Source organism: Colletes latitarsis, chromosome 6 (assembly GCF_051014445.1).
Source record: "Colletes latitarsis isolate SP2378_abdomen chromosome 6, iyColLati1, whole genome shotgun sequence".
NCBI classification, from domain to species: Eukaryota; Metazoa; Arthropoda; class Insecta; order Hymenoptera; family Colletidae; genus Colletes; species Colletes latitarsis.
The window spans coordinates 13,391,055-13,404,221 of record NC_135139.1 but is presented as its reverse complement, the minus strand read 5'-3'; the positions used below and the strand labels follow the sequence as shown (position 1 = coordinate 13,404,221).

Sequence of the window (13,167 nt, the reverse complement as noted above, 5' to 3'; positions counted from 1 at the left end):
AAGATACTGATTCTTAAACTTATACATTTATCTCGTCAAACAAAACACATTCCTTCGTAACTGCCCTTTGAACATTGATTGGCCTTGAACTCTGTAGATCACTGGTTTTGTCTTATAAACCTCTGCCAAAAGGTAAATCGAAACTGTATATCATTTCAAATAAAATAAACCGAGAATTTTAAGAAAAGTCACCACACTATGGCATCCACGAAGTCAAAGAGCTTCAGTCTCAAACATTCTTCTCTAACAATAAAAATAAAAAAATTATTCGGATAACCTGTCTTGAATGTCCTATATTGCTGATATGAAAATTCTTATTTACGCTGCTGAAACTTCAGAATTTCGGATGGAATTGCACAAGTTAGAAATAAAGCCATTTATTACTTTAGTTATGGCATACAAGACAGTATTCGTGGTCAGCCACAAACCACGACGTATTGCACAGACTATTTACAAGTTCGGATGTATTAATACTCCGATAAGATGATATCTTACAAAGGGCAAGAGTAAACTGTCTGTCGCCGTTTTGTAGCTGTCTACCACGCCTAATTCTCCATATATGTATAAATCAAACATAACTAAGTTATTTAAAAACATTAAGAATTGAAGAGATTTTTTAGTCTGAAAGCTCCATATAGATAGAAATAAATTAAAAGTAACAAGTTTACTGTTATGGTAAAAAATTTGGGATTTTCTACGACCGTACGTGACCTTTGGTATTCTATTTTATAACGTAATATGGCGAATAATCGTTCGTTTATATTAGATAAGTTCACGGTTATTTAAATCGAACCAATGTAATTAAGGCATTATTTTTGTTTACAAACGATTCTCAATATTCTTCGATAAATTTCAACGTGTTTATGCATTGCGTGTGCGCTTTATGTATTCAAAGTGGAAAAGAAAAGATTTATGAGGAGAAAAAGCAAAAAATACAGAAACCAGATGACTGGTTCTGCGTAATATGTGAGAAAAATACAGAAGAGGAAACGATTGGACGTATTTCTTGTAACTCGTGGACTCGCGATACGTGTGTAAGTATAAATCGTGAAGCAAATATTTTCTAACGTAACACATGCATCGATGTCAAAAATTAATAAATACCCACGATTGTTCAAATATATAACACAATATTTCATGTGTATAACTCTCTCTAAGTTTGAAATGAATATATACTTTTTACTTTCCGAAATAGATTTGTAAAAATTTGTTGAAATATATACAGGGTGTTCAGCCACCCCTGGGAAAAATTTTAATAGGAGATTCTAGAGGCCAAAATAAGACGAAAATTAAGTGTATCAATTTGTTGATGGAGGCTTCGTTAAAAAGTTATTAACAATAAAATTCGAAAATTTCAAATCGTTCTGGAAAAATTATTTTCGGTTGCGGGGGTCAATTACAATCATTTATGGTCATTAGACATACCCTAGAAATCCTACTCACTTTCGAGAAAAAAATTCGAGAAAGTGTAAAATTTTTCGACAAAATTAAAAAATTTCAAATCGTTCTGAAAAAATTATTTTCGGTTGTGGGGGTCAATTACAATAATTTTTGGTGAATAAACCGACCCCCGAAATCCTATTAATTTTCGAGAAAAAAATTCAGTATGGGCGGAACTTTAAACATTAATAACTTTTTAACAAAGCCTCCATCAACAAATTAGCATTCTTGATTTTCGTCTTATTTTGACCTCTTGAATCTCTCATTAAAATTTTTCCCAGGGTTAGCCGAACACCCTGTATAATACGTGCAAAGTGATAATCAGTAAACACATTCTCGATTTATTCGTTAAAAACATTTTAAGAGAATCTTAAAAATGATCCAATTATAGCAACTATCCCTAAATATCACTTTTTCCTCTAGAATTATGTAAGTTTTGAATTTTTTTACTATTATAAAGAGGCTCTACGTAAAACTCACATACGTTTAATGGAAGTCTAAGCTATACATATGATGCTAGAAATTCGTCGTCAATTTTTAGTAAAATAAACATTACTAGTTTCCAATTTATCAAATAAATAATTTTTGGAGCAATTAGCTTTGAAAAATTAAAGAAAACCTAAAACAAAATATGTTACATTGTACATCATTAGAAAAGGATTATTTTTAATATTTTCTCGTTCAAATCGGCGCATACATTCTGAAACTAATCGTCAAATTTCGTTGTTTGACAAACTAGGTCACACACGAATTGTAAAACACATGCGGGAGGAGCGGAGAAAGCAAACAAATGTCGTGCTAGTGGAGATTTGTTAAACATTTATCTGTACGGGTATAAATAGCAACAGATGTCAGACATTAGTTATAGATTCGTAAAAATATTGTAAACAGTACATACTCTGATTTGTAGGCGCATCGAAACTATATTTGTATACTCTAGTTTGCTGAAATTTTAATGTAATCGATATTAATCCTTGTAAGAACAATGAAAGAATTAATGAATTGTAGGTCGGAATAAATACTGATAAGATGTTTGACAATATTGCGCAACGTACGATTAGAAAGTACTACCGTGCGGTTGCAGAACGACAAAGATGAATGAATCGCTATCAAAGATTAAACTATTTACGTGTTTCTCGCTTCGTAGTAGAGGAATTAGGAGATCGGTATTTAACAACGATTTTAAAATGTTGTGAAACTCGAAACGAAATTCCAAAGACTCTGTGTAAACAAGACACTGCTTCCGGTTAGGGTCTACAGAAACTGCAGCTCGAAAAATCGAAACCATCAACTACACGTGTTGACCACGTGGTCGTTCCAATCTCACAGAAAAATGTGTGTTGCTCTTAAATCTGATACAACCGTGAACCTTTGAGAACCACCTAAACAAACGATGAAGAAATTTTTAATTACTCCCAGTGGCCATAAAATCAACGTATACACTTTATCTTCTAGCGGAAGTTTAGTATTTTGTATCGAAGTTCTACACTTTCCAGGAAAGCAATTATCCAACGATAATCACTGAATATTTAAACGACCAAAAACAACTCGTCGTCCAAACCGATTAAACTACTGAATTCTTCTTGACCTAAGACAATAGACTTATTTATTTTGCGCATATCTCCGTTCCCGATGGCTATTGCCGCGTTTCTAAAACAAAAGAGAAACTCCAAGTTGCAATCTTATCACATTCGACAGCCTACTACGAAGAGTCTCGTTCCAACTCACAGAAGGGCAAACACGAATATCTATGTGACTCGTCGGTCTGAGAAACACATGCGCATTATGTTTATTCGGAGGTGATAAATGTTCCACCGCCATTCACAAGTCGGTAGACTGTCGATCGCGCCGGAAACATCACGTAAGAGGGATTTATGGCCGAAGAAATACTTTCGTGATCCCATCCCGCGGTAGCTCGCACGTGTTCCCCATAAGAATTCGATCGGTCGAGGCAGCCACTTTACCATGTGTTACTTCATAAGAAGAGAACAGCTTCCTAGGTCGACTTTTTCCACAAACTTCAACAAACCGAACGCAAAAACGTGTATCTTTCGATCGACAAAATATGTGATACGTTTCATGAAAATCGCAAGAAACGATCCGTTTGTATTGGACACCGTGGGTTCGAGCGTGTAGTAAAAATACACAAAAAGTATACTAATACTTCAGTACGCAAGTATACTCGTGAAGCATTTCACGTATACTTAAATTTACAAATATTAATTCAATTTAATTACTAGTCCTCTAATGATTTCTTAAATTAATTCGTGTATTTTTTAAACATAAATATTGCTTTACAGATCGTGACTATGATTTCACAAGTTTTTGTTGAAATTTATTCAATTTATCTGCTCTGATTTAAAAACAATTATTTAAATGCTTTGACGTTGCTAGTATGTTTAGATGTTTCATTAAATATGTTTAAATATTTCTCGATCCGTAATTTAACATCAACGATTTAATATTTCATTTAAAAATTTGAAACAGTAATAAACGGATTAAAATAAGATTGTCATTTTAATATCACGTGTAACCAAATACAAACAAATTAAAAACGCCTAGTGTATATCACGATTAATTCACAATTAACTTCTTACATAGCAAAAAGGTTGAACATTGAGTAATCCAGACAATTATTAAACCATTTTTCTACTTTGAAGATACTACTTTTTAAATCCCAACTATCAACTGTTTATAAAGGTGAGTCACGTTTGTGAAGTTCCTATCAGTAAATCTAATTCTTATCAGTTACTTCCTCATTGCACTTCAGAAGAAGGATATTAAGTTTTACAGAGCATGTTAGACCGTGCTAGGATTTCTATACGTGAATAGGAAACTCTTGTCAAGAAGAATCTGAAGGTACCATTGTTATTAAAGCTCATGCATTGTAATTTCGATGTAAGTTATCAAATTATTATTTTTCCAGTGTATTATTTCTATGCTCTATTATATCATGCTCTATGCTTTAGTATGTACTTTGTATTTTCTATAATATCAACTGAAGTATAATAAAACTTGATATTATTATTATTACTACTATATCGGATAACATACTTAAAGGAGAACATCAATATTTTTACTATTTTAAAAAATGTGAACGTTGGAGACAAATTTGCGTGTTATCGACAAATCTCTGACATGTATTTTACGAAATATATAAATATGTATTCGTTAATTTATTACAAATTTGTTCGTGGCCGACTTGCGTTCCGCGTCACACCTGTTGAAAGGACCTAGATCGGACACGACAAACTCATTATAGCCCGAGGACACGTTTGCACTTTGCGTATCGCGTAGATGTATAATTATTTTATAGCAGTTTATAATATTTTAGAACCATGTTTTCTGGTATACCACCAATCATTATCCCATAATATCGAAATAAAAATACAATACTTTTCGAGCAAAATAAACAAGTTATCTATTACGCATAAAAGTCTAAATACGTATTTACGTGATAAATAAAATTTGGTGTCCTCGATAAATATTAATTTCTCGTAAATGGGTCACAGCTTTGCGGGTACCGACATATAACAATTTGGGGAAGAAAAACGACACCGAGAAAAATAGTCATACCTTTTCGTATCCCGACGATTTTTAAAAAGCATCAGAAAAATTTAGCTCTGTCCTTGGTCTTCGAGCTTCCCATAAAACCTTTGCTAACATTTGCAAGGACAACTGTGGGTAGCTATTTTCACGAGGAAATTCCGTGCTCGATCTATCATCGATTAAACCCAAAGCACGTTCGCAGAATTTGCTCATCGGCATCGCGTGTGATTCGACTAGCAGAAATAACTTGGACCCCCGCCTCGAAAGAAGGACCCGTGGTGCACCATTGTCGTTGGACTTTTAAGTTTTTCGATCATTCGCGACTTGAAACGAAAGTATGATACTGAGTCGAATAGAAATTGATGGGATAAATACCGAAACACCAAGCCTACTGTCACCTGTGTCTGACTCTTTAAAAACATTTGATATAGACGTTACGAATAACGATAAATGATAAAAATCCTAAAATTGCATTTCTTCTCGTGTATACACAATATTAACATAAGAAATACATCACTATAATAGAAAGTAAGCCGCGTTCTAAATTGTTCACTCAATAATAGCGAGAATTACCATTTGACACTACAACTTTCCATAACCAGAGTCGTCGAAGCACGATTTGCATTTTACGGAGGTCTAAAAAATCAGAAAATTAAATTCCAAAGGAGAAACGCTTAATCGTCCGTTTGATTAATTGTCTGGATCGGCAAAATAATTCTTCGAACTTTCGAAAGCCGGGGTAAAAATTTTTTCGGAAAGATCGTGAAATAAATAGTACGCGTAACGCAGAGGATCGCGTTTAACGCGTGCAGATTCAATCGACAGGGAATTCCAAGAGGATGATGATCCTCGATGATGTCACTGCGACATTGAGCGGAATCGTAATCAGGATTTCGCCTTCGAGAATCGCGCATACTCGCCGAACGAGTCGTCGGTAGATACCGATCGCCAGTTCGATAAATCGACCGATTACGAACCACTACTACCGTTTATCGTTAGTGTGCACTATGCAGTATCCGTGTTGCGTCTCTCTTCGATACTTTTCCAGGTGACTCGCAGAAAACCACGTCGCAAGCCATGCAATTGTTTTCATTCCATCGATACGAATTTTGTATTGCTTTGAACCGCGTCGATCGTATTTTACAGAAATTATTATTTCAATGTGACTTCTACAAGCATATTTAGCACTAGATTTGCGGACGTTAATTGCATACATTTAAATTTTTATCTATTAAAATTTCCTCGTTCAAAAATCAGGTTTGCAATTTATAATTAAATTATGAGTCTTAATACCGGTTCTATTTTAGTCTGTGTGTATTTCTAGATTATATGCTGTTTATTTATAAACACTATTCTCTACTGTAAAAATATTATTATGTTTTTTCTTGTACGCTAATGGGTTTTTGACCATATAATAAATAAATATTTTTATTAAAATCCGCCATACTGACGGTTACATTAAAATGCAATTTTTTTTTAAGTAAGATATACATTCTTACCGTTTCATTAATCAAATTCAACATCAATTACTAATAAACAACATTTATGGATTCTGTACCCTTTGGTATAGAATGTGAACTCCATCAAATTGACAATTTTCCTTCAAATCAAATGTTTCATTATAATTCTATAGTGATTAAAAAAATTGAAGCTATCCAAATAACACGAAGTTCATACTATCTTTTATTTAAAAAACTAAAGAACCCTTTTTCTCGCCCACCAAAAATATGTTACCCATCCAAAAATCAGCCCCTCCCTTAAAGCATTTAATTAAGAAAAATAAATAAAATCGGTATCTTCATTAGTATAGAAGAAACAGCTTGTAATATTTTATATGCAGCACTCTGTATAATATAAACAATTTTAATGTATACTCATAAATATTTAAGTATTCATAGGATACACTAATAACAATCTACTAATATTTTCCATTAAATATTAATGTATGCTATTGTTTTCCCCCTTAAAAATCGTTCATCTTTCTCTAGATTAAAAAATACAGGATTTTAAATAACATTTTTAAATATTCCTTTGTGTTAGGAAAAGTAAGCAGGATTATGATAAATTATATTTTATATATTTTATATACGTAATGACAACTTGATCTTTTTAAAATATTAATACACACCTGTACGTTTATTCTTTAAGTTACTGTAAAATGGAAATGTCGACTAAATTTTTGAATAATACGTCATTACGAGACTGATAAATGTCACAACAACGTCAGAGTAAAGTTCTGTTTATTTAAAACTTAAATAGTTCGTCCTTGAAGAAGCAAGGTGATAGTAAAAGAAACTGCTAGTTCTCGTGTTACGAAGAAGCACTAGCATCGAACGACTTTAAACGAATCTAATTTAAATATTTACAACAACCATCAGAATGTACGTTCAGCATAATAAACTAAAACATGACTACAATTTTTAATGAAAGACAACTACGTTCCAAAGTTTACGTTATTAGGAATCAGTACATGTTCCAATTGACAACCGTCGCAGAGACTTTCAATAGATTTTGCTTTTGAAGCATGACAGCACTTACAGACATTTACATTTGAAGAATATACACATCAATTTAAAGAATCAATATGAATTAGGGTAAAATTATAATTTGCGTTCAAATAATAGTGAAGAGTACTGTATGCGTTCAGAGTCTTCACTTACTGTCAAGCTATGAGGTATGTTAAATTGAATATCTTTATTCAATTGTGAAAATGGACGTATTTATGAATCTATTAAAACGTTACTTTAAAATGCTGAGTTTTTTAAACAAATAAAATCATATACTTCGAGAAGACATCCAAACAATCACGTGTACAATAATAATATAATTAACGAATTTCCTATATCGATATAGTGTAATAGAAAAGACTTAAAATGGAGTAAAATAAAATTACGATTTTGGACCAAAGATTTTTCTCGAAATTCTTCCGTTACAAGATTTATAATACAAAATTATAAAGACAATTTAATCAAGTCAAATTACCTTACAATCAACAAACAAAAACTAGGCCGTTTTAAGGAACAAAAATATTGAAAATTTTTCATGATTCGCGATCTAAGTTAAAGAAACTGATTAAGTCACCTAACCCACAACTCATGCACGAATTCGTTGTTCAGTTTTGATAAGTATCGAAAGAATGCTGTTAACAGCTGCTTCATTCACTATAAATCGTTCAGCTTGGTTATGAAAGAAGTTATATAGCTTACAATTTGTAACACCGATTTTATCGCGATAGTAATATTCACGTAGCGCGAGTACGGATGATAGCGAAGCCAGTGATAAGAGCAATACAGCGATCGTTATCTGGGATAACGATCCAGTAAAGCGTCGCGCATCAAACGCAAATAAAACTAATGTTGCAGTAGACGACAATTTGTTGCTAGTTTCTGGCAAATATTCGACAAATTTTTAACAAATTGTTTCACAATCTCGATTGAGTCAATGAGGTAATCGACGATGCTTCAGATAATTAACAAAATCGTTAACAGCTCGACACATGCGCGTTAGGCACTTGAAAATAATTTGATAATTTCGTAAACAAACGCGATACATTTCTTAATTTCTCATGATGGATGTCAAAACAAATTTTCATCGTCCACTCGAATACTCGTCAACGGTGTGACAGATATATGACATGAATCATCGAGCATTCGAATAAAATAATTTGACGATACTCTTGCTAATGTCGATTAAATAAATTCATTAAATATCAATGGGTTTTTAAATGTTTAATAATCCTGCGACAGACATGTAATATAATTTTAGTTTAAGAATTTTGTGTTTGAGAATTACTTTATGAAAAAAAAAACATTAAATTTATAAACAAAAAACTAATGATGGCAGTTAATCGTTATTCAAAATAAAATACATTATTTTTTCTAAATTTACAATAAAACGCCTGTTTCGATCAACAATAAAAATTAATTCATATTTCCCTATGTTCTCACTGATTCGAGTTAATTCAAAATCTAGTTTCAATATTAATTCTATCAGGTATCTATATGTATAGTCATTAATTTTCAATCATCGTCAGAATAAAAATTCTGTCATTTTGAACGTATTAGAACATATGATTTATTTATCTATTTCTTTATTTAACGAGGTATCCCTTTTAGTTTACATTACTGACTCATAGCCATCATGCCGTGGCGCATCATCATGTCGTGGGAATGTTAACACTGCGCTACGAATGTTTAGCAAGAGACCGTATGAATTTTTATTTCTTAATGATTTCGAAATTCTTATCATAGTTATTCATGATTAAGAACCTACGAGCTTGAGAAGATTAAGAATTCCCTTCTACAGTAATAATGTTAAATGAAAAATCTTTTGGTACAAAAATTAGGAAAATAAGACAATGTGCGTACCATAGAATATTAAAACGTGTTATTTACTACGATAAGTATAGAAATAATTTATTTGTAACCATATTCATAATATATTATGAATATAAAATTATTATATTCTGCAATAATTTGCACCAATTTTCTACTCTGATATATTTCCAGAATAAGAAAGTGATTGTAGAACCTTATTGTTTACAATTGTTTTGTTGTTTTGCACCAAATGCTATACAAGTATCTCGAAATTATTAGATACTTCTAAATATTGGTGCTTCTGTTTGCAAAACACGTCATAACGTCTACAAAAATAAAATTTCCTTTTCTTTGCAATAAAAAATTAATTAGGTATTTTTTTATTTCAACACATAGAAAATAGGCATGAATTTTTTGATGACAATAATTTGATACTTTTCGAGTTAAACAATTAAATGGAATTTGACAATCTACATAAAAATAAAATATCAATTTGGAGATAATTAACAATAATTTGGTACTTTATGGTTTAAACGATTAAATGAAAATGGACGTTAGTTTCTAAATGGAGCATCTCCTTCGAGTCTCTTTCACTTATTAGTGTTTATCGAGAAGATAAACATGTTACTGTCTGATAGTTTGGAACGGGTGCTTTAGTACTTGCGACTGCAAACAGTTGATATATCAGGTTTGAACGTTATTTTTAGTTCAAAAAGAAAAATATGGAGTTAAAGAACCTTGTCGAATGATGGAGAAAGGTTAGATACGTACGCAGTTAAATTATTTTTATTCATTTCGCTTTACGTTTGTTGAAGTTATGACGCATAAAAGCAGAACTCTTAAAACTCTAACTTCTATTTGAAGAAATCGCAGTTTCTTCGCGTGAAACGACTTTGCGTATTACACGAAAAATAAATAATGCGTCAGTTGCATGCACGTATGATTTTTTAATTAATTAATTATTTTTTAATTAAGTATCGTATCGCATCAGAGGTGACTCAACAATTTCAAAAATAAAGTATACATATCACGACACAGGTGACTCAAAAGTGCAAAGTGTTAAATGATCGACAAACCCCACATCTTAAAAGTGGAATATTTTAATATTTTATATACGTATATATCTTTATAGATATAGTATAATTCACCGACGTTACTATCAAAGGTTGTCTAGACGACGAAAAAAGTTTACTGGTCAAGGTGTTAAACGATAAATAAATACTTGAAATTAATAATTAAAAAAATATTTAAAGACTAGAGCAAAACAAGCGAATCAAACGACAAATAGAAACAAAATACCACAAAACTCCATTATATATTTCTTTAGTACTGATTTGAAAACGAGCTAACACTGTCAGTGTCCTACGACCTAACCAACAAATTCTTCAATCACCTCTGACAACGTTTGTCGTTGCCTCGTTTCGGATAATATAATTACGATCGTTAATGCACGTAATACAGTGTACAGCTGTCACTGTCACCGGACGATGTTAGTCGTAGCGACGAAACAGAAACGTAGAGGTTACCTGAATTTTTCGTGTAGACAGCACCGCCGCTCAGAAGCACGGCGTCGTAGACAGGTCGGCATGCATCCACGTGTTCGGTCGCAAGGTTAAATCCACTTGTACAAACGCCGCTCGAGACGGCTACAATGTGCCACCCGCCGTGTGTTCCACGGCCACGAGAGATTGCCACCAATAACCAACGCTTTTTTTTCACTCGGAGAAAACCGCCCGAGGCCGAGCGCACGGCAATGAACTTGGCCGCGGGTTCGCGCCGCCGTTGTCGCGCGAAATTCGAAATTCAGCCCGCGATGGCGCCCCCGGTGTTGCACGTGGTCTCCGACGTCACACTTTTCGAGCACGCGACACACACCGGTTCGTCTCGACGTTTTTCACGGTTCACAAAACGATCCCCGAACGCTCGCGCGAAACCACCGTCTCGAGGAAATCCGATCCGCCGATAATGTCGTTTTGTTGTCAGTCGTGCACCTCTCGGGTAACCTCAAACGAACGTGCGAGAAAAAAGGGATATATTTGGTACGCGTTCGCGAATTTAAACCGATAATCCTGCAGCCACGTCTCCGTCCGTGGGTGCACTTAATCCAACAAGTCGCACGTTGCCACCGATAGACACGCACGTAAACGAAACGAGACGAGACGTTTCGCGCTCGCCACGAAAAACTACTGTCAGAACCGTCTGGCACGACCGCCGCGGCGACACTGAGAAACGACGACGACGTTCGGCGTTGCTCGCTGCTCGCTCGGCACGCTACTACTACGCGGCAGGCGGCAAACCGACCGTACGAGCACTGTACCCCTCTTTCTTTCTCTCTCTCGCCTGATAGAGCTCCCTGTTGCGTTCCTCGGATACGCGTTTTCTCTGTCCCTTTCCTGCTGTTTCTCCTCTTTCGAGCCTTTGCTCTTTTCGTTCGTCCCTCCTTTTTTCTAACAATTTTCTTAAGGGGGCATTCTAATCTGACACGTTAGGAAAACCCTTTTTTCATTTTTTTATGGACTAGGATGGTGGTTTTTAACCCCTCTCAACAAAGTGTTTAGGGGAGCGAATTGATCGACTTTGATTTTAATGTGCTTTGGTAGATTGATAGTAAAGTGATTCCTTTTGATGTATGTAAAATATTTGGCGCAGATTCTCAATATGTTTTAAGGTATAAGTAAATACTTTGAGACACATGAAGGTATGTTTTGATATAACCTAATAAATGAAATTGTAACAGATAAGAAAACAAGGCATTGTGTTTGGTGAAATTCGAATTAATGATTCCACGTTTACTTGTTTAAGAAATTTTTCATCAAACGTCTTAACATGTAGTTAACATGTAGCAACTGTTTTGTATTCGTTTTTATTGTAATATGTTTCAATTTTAAACAATAGATACTTTTAGTTCACTAATGTTTTTAATATGCCTTCCAACCACATAGATGTTACTAAAAAAATTAATCCCAAACATTTTCGATGAAATTTCAATTTTTTAAAAATAACATTGATGGAGAGCTCTGAGAATGTGAATCGCAACATTATCTTGTTAAAGAATGTAATCATTGCCTGCAATATGAATTGCATACTTGTTTAACTGTTCGTCTAACAATTTATTACACTTCTTGCTATTTATACTACTTGATATAGAAATTATTTCCGCCTTTCTGTGATAATTAGAAAATAAATCATGCGAAAATAAAAGTTTCACCAAGTAGGAAAACACTTATTAAATAAACAGTATTTCAATCATTTGTCTCTTTACTTATTGAATGACTTCCGTATACTATTACGTACTACTGCAAGCTGGAAAGTTGACGAGTCTGAGGAATGCAAATCTAACCGGCCACGATTTTGTCGTCACTATAAATGGGAATAGGTAACAGAAAAAGGGCATCAGCATAGAGAAATCAAATGAGATAGACCAAACAGTTTTGCTCTAGTATAATATAATAATATCACAATGTATAACAAACGGTGGACACATGGTCCAAGCAAAATCTAAATAATCACCACGTTCATTTATTCAAGTCCACGATAATATAAAGTTTGGAAATTCTACGTCGAAGGATTCGTTCAGTAAGGTCGTAGCTCTTCACAACCAACACGTTGCCTAGCTTTGTTGATATAGGTGTAAACTCGGTAGCGGGCAACCGAGCAAAACAAAATTTACTTCGAGTATCAGAGAGTTCCTCGAAACTTCGTCAGGATTTTTGTCCAACATTTCTTGCCGCAACGGTACTCGCTCGTCAATTTTCTTCTTCGCGGACCTTCGTGTTTTCCATGCGTCTTTTTCTCTCGCGTCAGCCCGTCCTTCTCCCACGGTTCCCGTCTTTATTTCTTCCCTTTTGCATTTTTTCTCTCG

At 33.9% G+C, this 13,167-nt stretch overlaps 1 protein-coding gene across 3 annotated transcripts in view; it reads right to left on the bottom strand.

Annotated features, from left to right (window-relative positions):
- Positions 1 to 11,558, bottom strand: part of Cv-c (RhoGTPase activating protein) — a 467,909-nt gene extending 456,351 nt beyond the window's left edge. For all 3 annotated transcript variants that reach the window (XM_076767604.1, XM_076767606.1, XM_076767605.1), the window contains exon 1: positions 10,832 to 11,558. The gene's annotated coding sequence lies outside the window, so the exon portion shown is untranslated. The remainder of the gene's footprint in view (positions 1 to 10,831) is intronic.
- Positions 11,559 to 13,167: the final 1,609 nt, after the last annotated feature.